General features: G+C 45.7%; 11 non-coding genes across 11 annotated transcripts; 6 read left to right on the forward strand and 5 right to left on the reverse strand.

Annotated features, from left to right (window-relative positions):
• The first annotated feature begins 775 nt into the window (after positions 1-775).
• On the forward strand, positions 776-894 carry LOC142394042 (5S ribosomal RNA). The gene has a single exon (XR_012772443.1). It is a non-coding gene; the product is annotated as a 5S ribosomal RNA (ribosomal RNA).
• Positions 895-1,192: 298 nt separating this feature from the next.
• LOC142392847 (5S ribosomal RNA) lies at positions 1,193-1,311 on the reverse strand. The gene has a single exon (XR_012771478.1). It is a non-coding gene; the product is annotated as a 5S ribosomal RNA (ribosomal RNA).
• Positions 1,312-1,669: 358 nt separating this feature from the next.
• LOC142394043 (5S ribosomal RNA) lies at positions 1,670-1,788 on the forward strand. Its single transcript, XR_012772444.1, has one exon. It is a non-coding gene; the product is annotated as a 5S ribosomal RNA (ribosomal RNA).
• A 298-nt stretch (positions 1,789-2,086) lies between these two features.
• On the reverse strand, positions 2,087-2,205 carry LOC142392848 (5S ribosomal RNA). Its single transcript, XR_012771479.1, has one exon. It is a non-coding gene; the product is annotated as a 5S ribosomal RNA (ribosomal RNA).
• A 358-nt stretch (positions 2,206-2,563) lies between these two features.
• On the forward strand, positions 2,564-2,682 carry LOC142394044 (5S ribosomal RNA). Its single transcript, XR_012772445.1, has one exon. It is a non-coding gene; the product is annotated as a 5S ribosomal RNA (ribosomal RNA).
• A 298-nt stretch (positions 2,683-2,980) lies between these two features.
• LOC142392849 (5S ribosomal RNA) lies at positions 2,981-3,099 on the reverse strand. Its single transcript, XR_012771480.1, has one exon. It is a non-coding gene; the product is annotated as a 5S ribosomal RNA (ribosomal RNA).
• A 358-nt stretch (positions 3,100-3,457) lies between these two features.
• LOC142394046 (5S ribosomal RNA) lies at positions 3,458-3,576 on the forward strand. The gene has a single exon (XR_012772447.1). It is a non-coding gene; the product is annotated as a 5S ribosomal RNA (ribosomal RNA).
• Positions 3,577-10,926: 7,350 nt separating this feature from the next.
• On the forward strand, positions 10,927-11,045 carry LOC142394047 (5S ribosomal RNA). Its single transcript, XR_012772448.1, has one exon. It is a non-coding gene; the product is annotated as a 5S ribosomal RNA (ribosomal RNA).
• A 298-nt stretch (positions 11,046-11,343) lies between these two features.
• Positions 11,344-11,462, reverse strand: LOC142393274 (5S ribosomal RNA). Its single transcript, XR_012771886.1, has one exon. It is a non-coding gene; the product is annotated as a 5S ribosomal RNA (ribosomal RNA).
• Positions 11,463-11,820: 358 nt separating this feature from the next.
• On the forward strand, positions 11,821-11,939 carry LOC142393331 (5S ribosomal RNA). Its single transcript, XR_012771940.1, has one exon. It is a non-coding gene; the product is annotated as a 5S ribosomal RNA (ribosomal RNA).
• A 1,377-nt stretch (positions 11,940-13,316) lies between these two features.
• Positions 13,317-13,401, reverse strand: trnas-gcu (transfer RNA serine (anticodon GCU)). The gene has a single exon. It is a non-coding gene; the product is annotated as a tRNA-Ser (tRNA).
• Positions 13,402-13,992: the final 591 nt, after the last annotated feature.

Below are 13,992 nucleotides of genomic sequence, written 5' to 3' on the forward strand. Positions count from 1 at the left end.
ATTCACTTCTCCATTCTTTCTCACTTTCTCTCCTCCATTTTCATTTTCTCCTTTATTCATACCTTCATTTACTCTCCTAATCTCGCTTTCTTTCCCACCATCATTCACTCGCCTGTCATTCGTCAGCCGTTCTCCATTGTTCAGTATCGTTGTCATTTTCCGTTCCATTGTTTCGTTTGCCATGTTATCCGTCCGGTTACAAAAACACACGAAACGAGGACGTTCCCCCGAACAGCGAAGCTGCTGGGGGAATAAAACAAAACACACAACTATACAAACAAATCTAACTCACACACGATCAGTCAAAACACTCACCAAACACTTTCACTCACTCTTTCAAACGCACGCGCTCTCTCTCAATCAAATTGCTGCAGGGCACCGACTGTCACAAGTGATCATGGGGGTGTGGCCGTAAGCCAGCAATGGAATCACAAACCAGCTCTTTATAGATTCTGAAACAGAATCTGTTATTGTATTCCGACTTGTAAAATAGAACTATACTGTTTAGAGAAGACGCAGTTTATGAGCATGTCGTGGGATTGAGCTTCCCTGGTTTCTCTATATGACAACGGACACAAAACTACACACAGGGAACAGAGGCTTTTGACAGACACTAAGTTATCTGAGAGTCCCATTTTCAGCTGCAAAGAACAATCACATCAGGGAAGTCAACGTGCAGGCTCAACAGCAGCCTCTCAAGCCAGCTCTCTGGTAAAAATAGGGGAAACGTATGGTTCCAGCACCTATATAACATATATTTGTCACAGGGACTGTGGCTTACGGCCACACCGCCCTGAACACGCCCGATCTCGTCCGATCTCGGAAGCCAAGCAGGGTCGGGCCTGGTTAGTACTTGGATGGGAGACCGCTTGGGAATACCAGGTGCTGTAAGCTTTTTTCTCTTCTCTCTGCGGCCTGCATGTAACATCTGACCATCACCGTGTGCCACACAGACACCAGGAAGTTAACCAGCTTGGGCTGCTGCTGATTGGTTGGCAGACACCTCTGTTTCTGTTTGGCTCTCAGTCTCCATGTTGCTGATCCTGGATCTGCTGAGATGTCCCAGGCCATTGTTGGCTTTGATCCTCATACATTTAACTTTGTCCTCAGAAAGGACAAGTTCCAAAAAGTCAAACAGGGACTAGTTTTGCATTTGACGTAGCCAAACTGCATGCGCCTGGAGAAGCCAAAAGGCTTACAGCACCTGGTATTCCCAGGCGGTCTCCCATCCAAGTACTAACCAGGCCCGACTCTGCTTGGCTTCTGAGATCTGACGAGATCAGGCGTGTTCAGGGTGGTGTGGCCGTAAGCCAGCAATGGAATCACAAACCAGCTCTTTATAGATTCTGAGACAGAATCTGTTATTGTATTCCGACTTGTAAAATAGAACTATACTGTTTAGAGAAGACGCAGTTTATGAGCATGTCGTGGGATTGAGCTTCCCTGGTTTCTCTATATGACAACGGACACAAAACTACACACAGGGAACAGAGGCTTTTGACAGACACTAAGTTATCTGAGAGTCCCATTTTCAGCTGCAGAGAACAATCACATCAGGGAAGTCAACGTGCAGGCTCAACAGCAGCCTCTCAAGCCAGCTCTCTGGTAAAAATAGGGGAAACGTATGGTTCCAGCACCCATATAACATATATTTGTCACAGGGACTGTGGCTTACGGCCACACCGCCCTGAACACGCCCGATCTCGTCCGATCTCGGAAGCCAAGCAGGGTCGGGCCTGGTTAGTACTTGGATGGGAGACCGCTTGGGAATACCAGGTGCTGTAAGCTTTTTTCTCTTCTCTCTGCGGCCTGCATGTAACATCTGACCATCACCGTGTGCCACACAGACACCAGGAAGTTAACCAGCTTGGGCTGCTGCTGATTGGTTGGCACACACCTCTGTTTCTGTTTGGCTCTCAGTCTCCATGTTGCTGATCCTGGATCTGCTGAGATGTCCCAGGCCATTGTTGGCTTTGATCCTCATACATTTAACTTTGTCCTCAGAAAGGACAAGTTCCAAAAAGTCAAACAGGGACTAGTTTTGCATTTGACGTAGCCAAACTGCATGCGCCTGGAGAAGCCAAAAGGCTTACAGCACCTGGTATTCCCAGGCGGTCTCCCATCCAAGTACTAACCAGGCCCGACTCTGCTTGGCTTCTGAGATCTGACGAGATCAGGCGTGTTCAGGGTGGTGTGGCCGTAAGCCAGCAATGGAATCACAAACCAGCTCTTTATAGATTCTGAGACAGAATCTGTTATTGTATTCCGACTTGTAAAATAGAACTATACTGTTTAGAGAAGACGCAGTTTATGAGCATGTCGTGGGATTGAGCTTCCCTGGTTTCTCTATATGACAACGGACACAAAACTACACACAGGGAACAGAGGCTTTTGACAGACACTAAGTTATCTGAGAGTCCCATTTTCAGCTGCAAAGAACAATCACATCAGGGAAGTCAACGTGCAGGCTCAACAGCAGCCTCTCAAGCCAGCTCTCTGGTAAAAATAGGGGAAACGTATGGTTCCAGCACCCATATAACATATATTTGTCACAGGGACTGTGGCTTACGGCCACACCGCCCTGAACACGCCCGATCTCGTCCGATCTCGGAAGCCAAGCAGGGTCGGGCCTGGTTAGTACTTGGATGGGAGACCGCTTGGGAATACCAGGTGCTGTAAGCTTTTTTCTCTTCTCTCTGCGGCCTGCATGTAACATCTGACCATCACCGTGTGCCACACAGACACCAGGAAGTTAACCAGCTTGGGCTGCTGCTGATTGGTTGGCAGACACCTCTGTTTCTGTTTGGCTCTCAGTCTCCATGTTGCTGATCCTGGATCTGCTGAGATGTCCCAGGCCATTGTTGGCTTTGATCCTCATACATTTAACTTTGTCCTCAGAAAGGACAAGTTCCAAAAAGTCAAACAGGGACTAGTTTTGCATTTGACGTAGCCAAACTGCATGCGCCTGGAGAAGCCAAAAGGCTTACAGCACCTGGTATTCCCAGGCGGTCTCCCATCCAAGTACTAACCAGGCCCGACTCTGCTTGGCTTCTGAGATCTGACGAGATCAGGCGTGTTCAGGGTGGTGTGGCCGTAAGCCAGCAATGGAATCACAAACCAGCTCTTTATAGATTCTGAGACAGAATCTGTTATTGTATTCCGACTTGTAAAATAGAACTATACTGTTTAGAGAAGACGCAGTTTATGAGCATGTCGTGGGATTGAGCTTCCCTGGTTTCTCTATATGACAACGGACACAAAACTACACACAGGGAACAGAGGCTTTTGACAGACACTAAGTTATCTGAGAGTCCCATTTTCAGCTGCAGAGAACAATCACATCAGGGAAGTCAACGTGCAGGCTCAACAGCAGCCTCTCAAGCCAGCTCTCTGGTAAAAATAGGGGAAACGTATGGTTCCAGCACCCATATAACATATATTTGTCACAGGGACTGTGGCTTACGGCCACACCGCCCTGAACACGCCCGATCTCGTCCGATCTCGGAAGCCAAGCAGGGTCGGGCCTGGTTAGTACTTGGATGGGAGACCGCTTGGGAATACCAGGTGCTGTAAGCTTTTTTCTCTTCTCTCTGCGGCCTGCATGTAACATCTGACCATCACCGTGTGCCACACAGACACCAGGAAGTTAACCAGCTTGGGCTGCTGCTGATTGGTTGGCAGACACCTCTGTTTCTGTTTGGCTCTCAGTCTCCATGTTGCTGATCCTGGATCTGCTGAGATGTCCCAGGCCATTGTTGGCTTTGATCCTCATACATTTAACTTTGTCCTCAGAAAGGACAAGTTCCAAAAAGTCAAACAGGGACTAGTTTTGCATTTGACGTAGCCAAACTGCATGCGCCTGGAGAAGCCAAAAGGCTTACAGCACCTGGTATTCCCAGGCGGTCTCCCATCCAAGTACTAACCAGGCCCGACTCTGCTTGGCTTCTGAGATCTGACGAGATCAGTCGTGTTTTTTTTTTTTTTTTTTTTTTCTCTTTTATTATCAAAAAGTACAAATTTCACCATACATCAAATCACATATTTACATGTATACTCATTTGAACCTTATATACACATATATTATTTACAATACAGTCAAAGCAAAAACACAAATTTGTGAGGCTATCATTGGGTCTTCTCCCTCTCTTCCATCCCACAGACCTTCTCACGAAACCATATAAATGGAACCAAAAGACAGAAATCCATTATGACAGAACAAAAAATTAGTGAGACAGCCCGTGGTTCTTCACTTCCCTCTCGCCCACAGGCCCCCTCACCAACCCATAGAAATAAAAATAAAATTTAAACAATAAAAATATAACTCTTAACAGAAAAAACAGCTTGACAAAACTAAAACTAAAACTAAAACAAGTGAGACAGCCTGTCGGTCTTCTCCTTCTCCTCGCGCCCACAGGCCCCCTCACCAAACCATTGAAATAAATAAAAACATTAAAAGCCACCCTTGCTCTACCCAAAGTCTAACTTCACACCCCCATCCCCAATCTGTATGAACGTGCTCCCCTCCACAAAACCCTCGGTGAACTCTTCTACCCCTAAGTGTGTGAAAACACTGTGCACGTCCCTTTTCGTGATGCTTTTAAAAATACTCCACACCTCCACTTTCTTTTTTTCATAATGGGCTATGTCCCTCCTCATTTTAACAGCATACCTGGCGTGACTTAAAACATAATTTATCAAATTTGCATTCTTCCCATCCATCCTTCCACTCACTCCAAACAACCACACCTCTCTCCAGCCCGTTTCCCCCCACACTTCTTTATCCCAACATCTATTTATGAGTTTTCTCATTTTCTTAAAATACTCTACCAGTTCCCCACATTCAACAAACTCATGCGTACACGTTTCCACCCCCACACCGCACACATCACATTCTTTCTTTACATTCACATCAAATCTACTTATTAATAAATTATTAAAAATCCTGTTGTGCCTCAACATAAAATCAAAGTTCTCGCATTCAGGGGTGTTAAATTTAACCCTTAGGTTTTTCCATATTCCTTTTTCATCCATGTCCTCCATCACCCTCTCCCACACTTTCTCTGCTGCCGGTCTCTTTATTTCTTTCCTTCTCAGACTTCTGTATATCACCCTTGCTTTCACACTCATTACATTCATCCTCCCCTCCCCTTCCCCCACATACATTCCCATTTCTCCAGCTTCATTTTCATTTTCCCCCACCTCACCCTCAATCATTCTCACTCATTCACTCGGCATTCCCTCCCTTATTTTCCCCATTACCCCTTCTGCCGTTCTCAGCGCCATCTCATCCCCCCTTTCTCTCACCTCGTCCACCATCACCTGTGCCCTCATAAATCCTGGTACATATTCATACACTATGTCCCTCACTTTCCTGATCCCTGCCCTCCACATCAGCCTGTTATATATTGTGCTCCCCCTACAAGTGATTTTCGGGTTTAAAAACACTGGCTGCTCCCACACCTGCCTCACATTCTTACATTCATACTCCACATTTTTCACAAACTCCCCCCACGCTCCCAGCACCTCCTTATGAAACTCAGACACTCCGCTCAACATACCTTCCTTCAAATCCATGTACACCGCACTCCCACCACATCCACCACATTCATCTATTGCCCTCCCTAGAAACACCTTCCACACTTGATCTTTTTTATTTTTTAAATATCTCACCATCATTTTCACTCTCATTGCTTTCTTTTTCCTTTCTAAATTTATTAGTTTTAACCCACCATCCTCATACTCATTCTCCAACACCTCCCTAGCTATCCTAACTCCTTTCCCATCCCATAAAAACTCATTCACCATTCTCTCCATCTCCTTCAACACTCTCTCAGGCACATCCAACACATTCATCACATAACCAATCTTACTCACTATTAACGCATTCACCACCACCACCTTCCCCCTCAATGTAAGCCCTCTCTTCTTCCAAAACTCCAGTGTTTTTTTGATGCTATTCATTAGCCCTTCATACTGCATATCTCTCCCTTCTCTGGCCTCTATCCCTAAGTTTACACCTAACACTTTAAAATAATCCTTCTTCTCCTTCAACCCTAGTTCTGTTTGCCCTGCTCTACCTGCCCCTATATACATGACCTCTGACTTTTCTTTGTTCAATTTCGCCCCTGATGCCCTACCATACAGCTCTACACTCTCTAAGACCTCAGCTACGCTCTCCCTGTCCCTAACCGTAACTGTCTTGTCATCTGCGTACTGATATACTAAACTCATGTGCCCCCCTGGCAACTCTATGCCTCTGATCCTGTCGTTTTTCTCCAGCATCACCGCTAAAGGCTCTGCAGATAACGAGTACAGCAGAGCCGATAGCGGACACCCTTGCCTAACTGACCTCTCTAATCTAAACGTGTCTGTGATTATCCCATTTATTTTAACACAACTAACTGCCCTATCATATAACCTCTTAATCCATCCCACTGACCTCTCCCCAAACCCTACCTTTTCTAACACCCTGTACAAGTATGTGTGGTCTACTCTGTCAAAAGCTTTGTTCAGATCTAAACTAACCACTAACCCTCCTGTTCCTCCCTTCATGTAATCTATCGTGTCCCTGATGCTACTTATTGTGTCTGCTATGTCCCTACCTGGTATGCTGTAAGCCTGTGTGCTTCCCACCACCGTCCCTATTACTCTTTTGATCCTGTTTGCTAGCACCCGTGCTAATATTTTATAATCTCCATTTAACATGCTCAGTGGTCTGTAGTTTTCTAATCTGTCCCTATCCCCTTTCTTGTGTATTATACTAACTAATCCTATCATCATACTAACTGGCATCTCTCCCTTTTCTTCTATCCATTTAAATAGTTTATCTAACACAGGCACTAATTCCTCTCTGAACTCTCTGTAGAATTCCCCTGTCAACCCATCTAACCCTGGACTCTTATTCCTCCCTAACCCCCCTATCGCTTTCTCTATTTCTCCCGTCCCTATCTCACCCTCACACATGTCCCTGCCCTCCTCTGTTAGCCTAGCCCTTACCTTATCTATTACCTGCCCTATGCTCTCCTCATCTACCTCTTCTTTCCTAAATAAATCCCTATAAAACTCTTCTACTCTATCCGCTATCCCTACAAAATCTTTTATCTTCTCTCCCTTCTTTCCCTCTACCTGTTCTAAAAAATTCCTCTTCTTCTTTGTCTTCTCTAACCCTAAAAAATATCCTGTGCACTTCTCTCCCTCAATGGCGTATCTGGCCCTGCTTCTAACTATCGCTCCCATACACTTCTTCTGCTCTATCCCTTTCAGCTCCTCCTTAAAGGATAAGACCGGTTTTTTGACATTGGGCCCTTGATTTCACATTATAACATGATGTTCTACTCACCCCTGCTTGTTGTTGAACATTTGGAGCTGTTCCGAAGATATTCGAGAGGCGTCTGGCTGCTCTCTTGAGATATTCGGCCATGAAACGGTTTCCTATGGGCAAGCTTATACAGGCACAAACTATGCTGTTTATAATTTATTAATTACTCTACATTAGCACTGATAACGTGGAGGTGCGTCGCTTACTTAAAAAAATCCGGGTTATTGTAATTTTGATTTTTTCGTCGTAAAGTGGGTGTAACTGACGTCCTCTCGTGCTGCTACCACAGACAGCCCACAGACCTGCTGCCTATTTATTCATTCAGCTAAAATTCAAAATTAGTAACCCGGATTTTTTTATGTGTTCAACAACAAGCAGGGGTGAGTAGAACATCATGTTATAATGTGAAATCAAGGGCCCAATGTCAAAAAACCGGTCTTATCCTTTAATTCCTATATACCTCCCTAAATCATATCCTGCTTCCCTATCTGCTCTCTCTGCTTCTCGGTCTAATTCTCGCTTTAACCTCTGCTCTCTTTCCTTCTCTTCCCTACTCCTGTTTCTACTATAAGCTATGCTCAGATCCTTTATCTCCTCTTTAAAGCTTTCCCACCACCTCCCAATGTCATCCTCATACATGTTTTCATTTATTCTCCTTGCAATAAAGTCTCTCACTTTCTCCTTATACTTCCTTTCTTTCAGCAACTCACCATTCAAACACCAACCCCCCCCCCCCTCCTCTCTATGCCTTGTCCTAAACTAAACCCTACCATCATGTGGTCGCTCAGTGCAGTTACCCTATATTCTATCTTTCCTATCTTATTCTCTATGTCCCTCGTACTGAGCACTAAATCTATCCGGCTCTGCTTTAACACCCCTCTCACCACTTGCCTGAATGTGAACTCTCTCTTCTCTGGATTCCTCTCCCTCCATACATCTATCAATCCGTTCACTCTCATTACCTCTTTCAACACACCTCTTGTAGAGTCGCTCTTAAAGCACACACTCGCAGATGCATCCTGTCTCCCACACCATACGTTAAAGTCTCCCACCACCATGCAGTTCTCCCCACACATTCCTCCTATTCCCTCAAAGAAGACCTTTCTCTCCTTCTCCTCATTTGGTGCATACACATTTATTAGTCTGTATTCTTTCCCCACATAATCAAACGTGATCCCTATCATTCGCCCCTCCCCATCATCCACACACTTCTTTATATTGCTGACTACTCCCCTCTTCAATAGAATAGCCACCCCTCTGGACTTTGCCCCACTGTTATTCACATACATTTCTCCCATCCATTCCTTCTTAACTTCTCTCATGCACTCCTCATCCCAATGTGTCTCTTGCACACACATAATATCCCTGTTACACACCTGCCGGGCTTGTTGCCTTCTATTTTTGTCAAGCAGCCCATTTACATTAAAAGATGTAATTTTTAACATAAATAGTAGTATATACACAATTATCTTTCTCTTCATTTTAAACTCTTTTTCACCTTCCCAATCCTTTTCACTTCTCTTTTCCCCAAAGGCCTTTTTCTGGTTGCAATCACCTCCTCCATGTCATCCCCACTGCTGTCTGTATCTTCTCCCATTGCCCATTCACATTCTTGCCCTGTCTGCAAGTCCTCCCTTGACCCCCCTACCCCCCCTCCCCGCTGCCTCCTCAGTCCTCTGCTTGCTCCACTCGTCTGCCGTCTTCTTCTCTCCACCATGGCTCTCCTCTCCTCTCCTCTGTCCTCTCCTTGCTCGCTGCCGTTGTGGCCATCTCTCTCCTTCTCCCCTCTCTTCTGCGTTGGTGTCTCCTCCACCACCGGCAGGTCCTCCTCCTCTCCATCTCGCTCGCCTCCCTCCTCCATCTGCTCCACCTCTCCGTCAACCAGCTCCAGGCTTCCTGCTCCACCTCCGCTCTGCTCCTCCTCTCCGTCAACCAGCTCCAGGCTTCCTGCTCCACCTCCGCTCTGCTCCTCCTCTCCGTCAACCAGCTCCAGGCTTCCTGCTCCACCTCCGCTCTGCTCCTCCTCCTCTCCGTCAACGAGCTCCAGGCTTCCTGCTCCACCTCCGCTCTGCACCTCCTCTCCACCAACGAGCTCCAAGCTCTCTGCTCCACCTCCGCTCTGCTCCTCCTCTCCACCAGCGAGCTCCAGGCTCTCTGCTCCACCTCCGCTCTGCTCCTCCTCTCCACCAGCGAGCTCCAGGCTCTCTACTCCACCTCCGCTCTGCTCCTCCTCCTCTCCTTCAACCAGCTCCAGGCTCTCTACTCCACCTCCGCTCTGCTCCTCCTCTCCACCAACAAGCTCCAAGCTCATTGCTCCACCTCCGTTCTGCTCCTCCTCACCACCAACAATCTCCTGGCTCGCTCCTCCACCTCCGTTCTGCTCCTCCTGTTCTCCGTTTTGCTGCTCTTTGTCTGTCCCATCATTGCACTCTCGTGCGTAATGCCCCTGTAATTTCCTCCTTTTGATCGGCGAAGTTGCCTTCACCCCCCAAGTTGCTATTTTTTCGCATATTTCCTCGTCCGTGATGTACAGGGGCAAGTTGAGGAAGGATACAACTAGTTCATTGCTCCTGACTTCCTTTGCCATAATCCGCACTCCCTTTAATAAGAAGCCGTTCATGAGGCGCGCCTTGCCTTTCCCGTCCTGCATGGTGATCTCATACGTGCTCTTTGCCTTCATTCTGCAGGCAAGAACTATACCGCAGCTTTCCTTTATGCCTCTAAGCAACTCCATTAGTGTCACTTTGTCTGGCCCTGCCAGCTCCACAATCACGGTCAGCTCCTTTCTGAAGCCACCGTCTTTCACTTTTTCCCTTTCATTCTTCATATTCTCTTCATTCAAACTCGCACTTCTGCTTTCTCCCTTCCAAGTATCTGCATTCACTTCTCCATTCTTTCTCACTTTCTCTCCTCCATTTTCATTTCCTCCTTTATTCATACCTTCATTTACTCTCCTAATCTCGCTTTCTTTCCATTGTTCCATTGTTCTGTATTGTTGTCATTTTCCGTTCCATTGTTTCGTTTGCCATGTTGTCAATCCGATTACAAAAACACACGAAACGAGGACGTTCCCCCGAACAGCGAAGCTGCTGGGGGAATAAAACAAAACACACAACTATACAAACAAATCTAGCTCACACACGATCAGTCAAAACACTTTCACTCACTCTTTCAAACGCACGCTCTTTCTCAAACAAATTACTGCAGGGCACCGACTGTAACAAGTGATCATGGGGGTGTGGCCGTAAGCCAGCAAAGGAATCACAAACCAGCTCTTTATAGATTCTGAAACAGAATCTGTTATTGTATTCCCACTTGTAAAATAGAACTATACTCTTTAGAGAAGACGCAGTTTATGAGCATGTCGTGGGATTGAGCTTCCCTGGTTTCTCTATATGACAACGGACACAAAACTACACACAGGGAACAGAGGCTTTTGACAGACACTAAGTTATCTGAGAGTCCCATTTTCAGCTACAGAGAACAATCACATCAGGGAAGTAAACGTGCAGGCTCAACAGCAGCCTCTCAAGCCAGCTCTCTGGTAAAAATAGGGGAAACGTATGGTTCCAGCACCTATATAACATATATTTGTCACAGGGACTGTGGCTTACGGCCACACCGCCCTGAACACGCCCGATCTCGTCCGATCTCGGAAGCCAAGCAGGGTCGGGCCTGGTTAGTACTTGGATGGGAGACCGCTTGGGAATACCAGGTGCTGTAAGCTTTTTTCTCTTCTCTCTGCGGCCTGCATGTAACATCTGACCATCACCGTGTGCCACACAGACACCAGGAAGTTAACCAGCTTGGGCTGCTGCTGATTGGTTGGCAGACACCTCTGTTTCTGTTTGGCTCTCAGTCTCCATGTTGCTGATCCTGGATCTGCTGAGATGTCCCAGGCCATTGTTGGCTTTGATCCTCATACATTTAACTTTGTCCTCAGAAAGGACAAGTTCCAAAAAGTCAAACAGGGACTGCTTTTGCATTTGACGTAGCCAAACTGCATGCGCCTGGAGAAGCCAAAAGGCTTACAGCACCTGGTATTCCCAGGCGGTCTCCCATCCAAGTACTAACCAGGCCCGACTCTGCTTGGCTTCTGAGATCTGACGAGATCAGGCGTGTTCAGGGTGGTGTGGCCGTAGGCCAGCAATGGAATCCCAAACCAGCTTTTTATAGGTTCTGAAACAGAATCTGTTATTGTATTCCGACTTCTAAAATAGAACTATACTGTTTAGAGAAGACGCAGTTTATGAGCGTGTCGTGGGATTGAGCTTCTCTGGTTTCTCTATATGCCAACGGACACAAAACTACACACAGTTAACAGAGGATTTTGACCGACTCTAAGTCATCTGAGAGTCCCATTTTCAGCTGCAGAGAACAATCACATCAGGGAAGTCAACGTGCAGGCTCAACAGCAGCCTCTCAAGCCAGCTCTCTGGTAAAAATAGGGGAAACGTATGGTTCCAGCACCCATATAACATATATTTGTCACAGGGACTGTGGCTTACGGCCACACCGCCCTGAACACGCCCGATCTCGTCCGATCTCGGAAGCCAAGCAGGGTCGGGCCTGGTTAGTACTTGGATGGGAGACCGCTTGGGAATACCAGGTGCAGTAAACTTTTTTTCTCTTCTCTCTGCGGCCTGCATGTAACATCTGACCATCACCGTGTGCCACACAGACACCAGGAAGTTAACCAGCTTGGGCTGCTGCTGATTGGTTGGCAGACACCTCTGTTTCTGTTTGGCTCTCAGTCTCCATGTCGCTGATCCTGGATCTGCTGAGATGTCCCAGGCCATTGTTGGCTTTGATCCTCATACATTTAACTTTGTCCTGAGAAAGGACAAGTTCTAAAAAGTCAAACAGGGACTGCTTTTGCATTTGACGTAGCCAAACTGCATGCGCCTGGAGAAGCCAAAAGGCTTACAGCACCTGGTATTCCCAGGCGGTCTCCCATCCAAGTACTAACCAGGCCCGACTCTGCTTAGCTTCTGAGAGCAGATGGCCACACCGCCCTGAGCACGCCTGATCTCGTCCACTGGTATAATTTTGATCTCAAAATTGGAGCCTCATTAGAAACAATGGCCTCGCGTGCAGAGGATATGAATTTATCCTCCTTTCAGAAAAAGAGAATCATTATTATCTAAATGTGGTACCATGTAGGGATGTTTGAGGTTGTTTGATTTAAAATTGGGCGAAAAAAAAGCAATTGCACTTAGGATAAGTCAAATTTAAGGTTGGGGTTATTACAATCTCTTCAGAATATACCCAAATATGGAAGAAAAACTTTGTCAAATTATAAAGGGCTTGCTTTCCAGAAAAAATGTGGCGGGATTGATGTGCGCACTCCTCAGAAATCTTTCAGGTGCTCTGCTGGTGAGAGGTTTTAATGATCATCTTATAAAGACAAACCAACTAATGTGCAAATTCAAATTTGTTTAAAATCGGAAAGAAAAAAGAATCTGCCAAACCATGAAACACTACGGATTTTCCATGTCTCACTGATCGAACGCAAGACTCTACTTGATACATTCAACCACTCTGAAAAACACTGATAAAAACCAACAAGCTTCAGTCGTGAGATCTATTCCTTTTTATGTATCAAGGAATGGATCGTTTGGTCAGAAATGGTTCGTTAATTTGGAAGCGCTAATAATACATCAATCGAAGGGGAATTAGCTCAAATGGTAGAGCGCTCGCTTTGCATGTGAGAGGTAGCGGGATCGACGCCCGCATTCTCCAGTTGTCTTAAATTTGTCCTCTGTGGAGGAAATGATTAACAGCTGGATGTGGCAAAGGTGGGTGCAAACTGAAAGAAAGACAGCTCTTTCACATTAGCCTCAAGTCAAACTCAAAGTTCTTCATGATAGATTCAATCGCCCAAATGAACTTGGTCTAGGCAAATAAAAATTCTGCAACAGAAGCATTGTTTGAAAAGCCTGCTTGTAAGTAGTTGAATGAGAAATTTTAACATACCAAAAGAGAACTTGACATGCAAAGCCCACGAGAATGGGATTCGAACCCATGCGTGCAAAGCACAATGGATTAGCAGTCCATCGCCTTAACCGCTCGGCCACCTCGTCCTCTCTGTTGCAAGTTTGATCATAAAAAATTCCGTCTTAAACTACAGCTGGTGTAATTTTGATCTCAAAATTGGAGCCTCATTAGAAACAATGGCCTCGCGTGCAGAGGAAATGAATTTATCCTCCTTTCACAAAAATAGAATCATTATTATCTAAATGTGGTACCATGTAGGGATGTTTGAGGTTGTTTGATTTAAAATTGGGCGAAACAAAAGCAATTGCACTTAGGATAAGTCAAATTTAAGGTTGGAGTTATTACAATCTCTTCAGTATATACCCAAATATGGAAGAAAAACGATGTCAAATTATAAAGGGCTTGCTTTCCAGAAAAAATGTGGCGGGATTGATGTCCGCACTCCTCAGAAATCTTTCAGGTGCTCTTCTGGTGAGAGGCTTTAATGATCATCTTATAAAGACAAACCAACTAATGTGCAAATTCAAATTTGTTTAAAATCGGAAAGAAAAAAGAATCTGCCAAACCATGAAACACTACGGATTTTCCATGTCTCACTGATCGAACGCAAGACTCTACTTGATACATTCAACCACTCTGAAAAACACTGATAAAAACCAACAAGCTTCAGTCGTGAG

This window comes from Odontesthes bonariensis, chromosome 11 (assembly GCF_027942865.1).
Source record: "Odontesthes bonariensis isolate fOdoBon6 chromosome 11, fOdoBon6.hap1, whole genome shotgun sequence".
Taxonomy (NCBI): Eukaryota; Metazoa; Chordata; class Actinopteri; order Atheriniformes; family Atherinopsidae; genus Odontesthes; species Odontesthes bonariensis.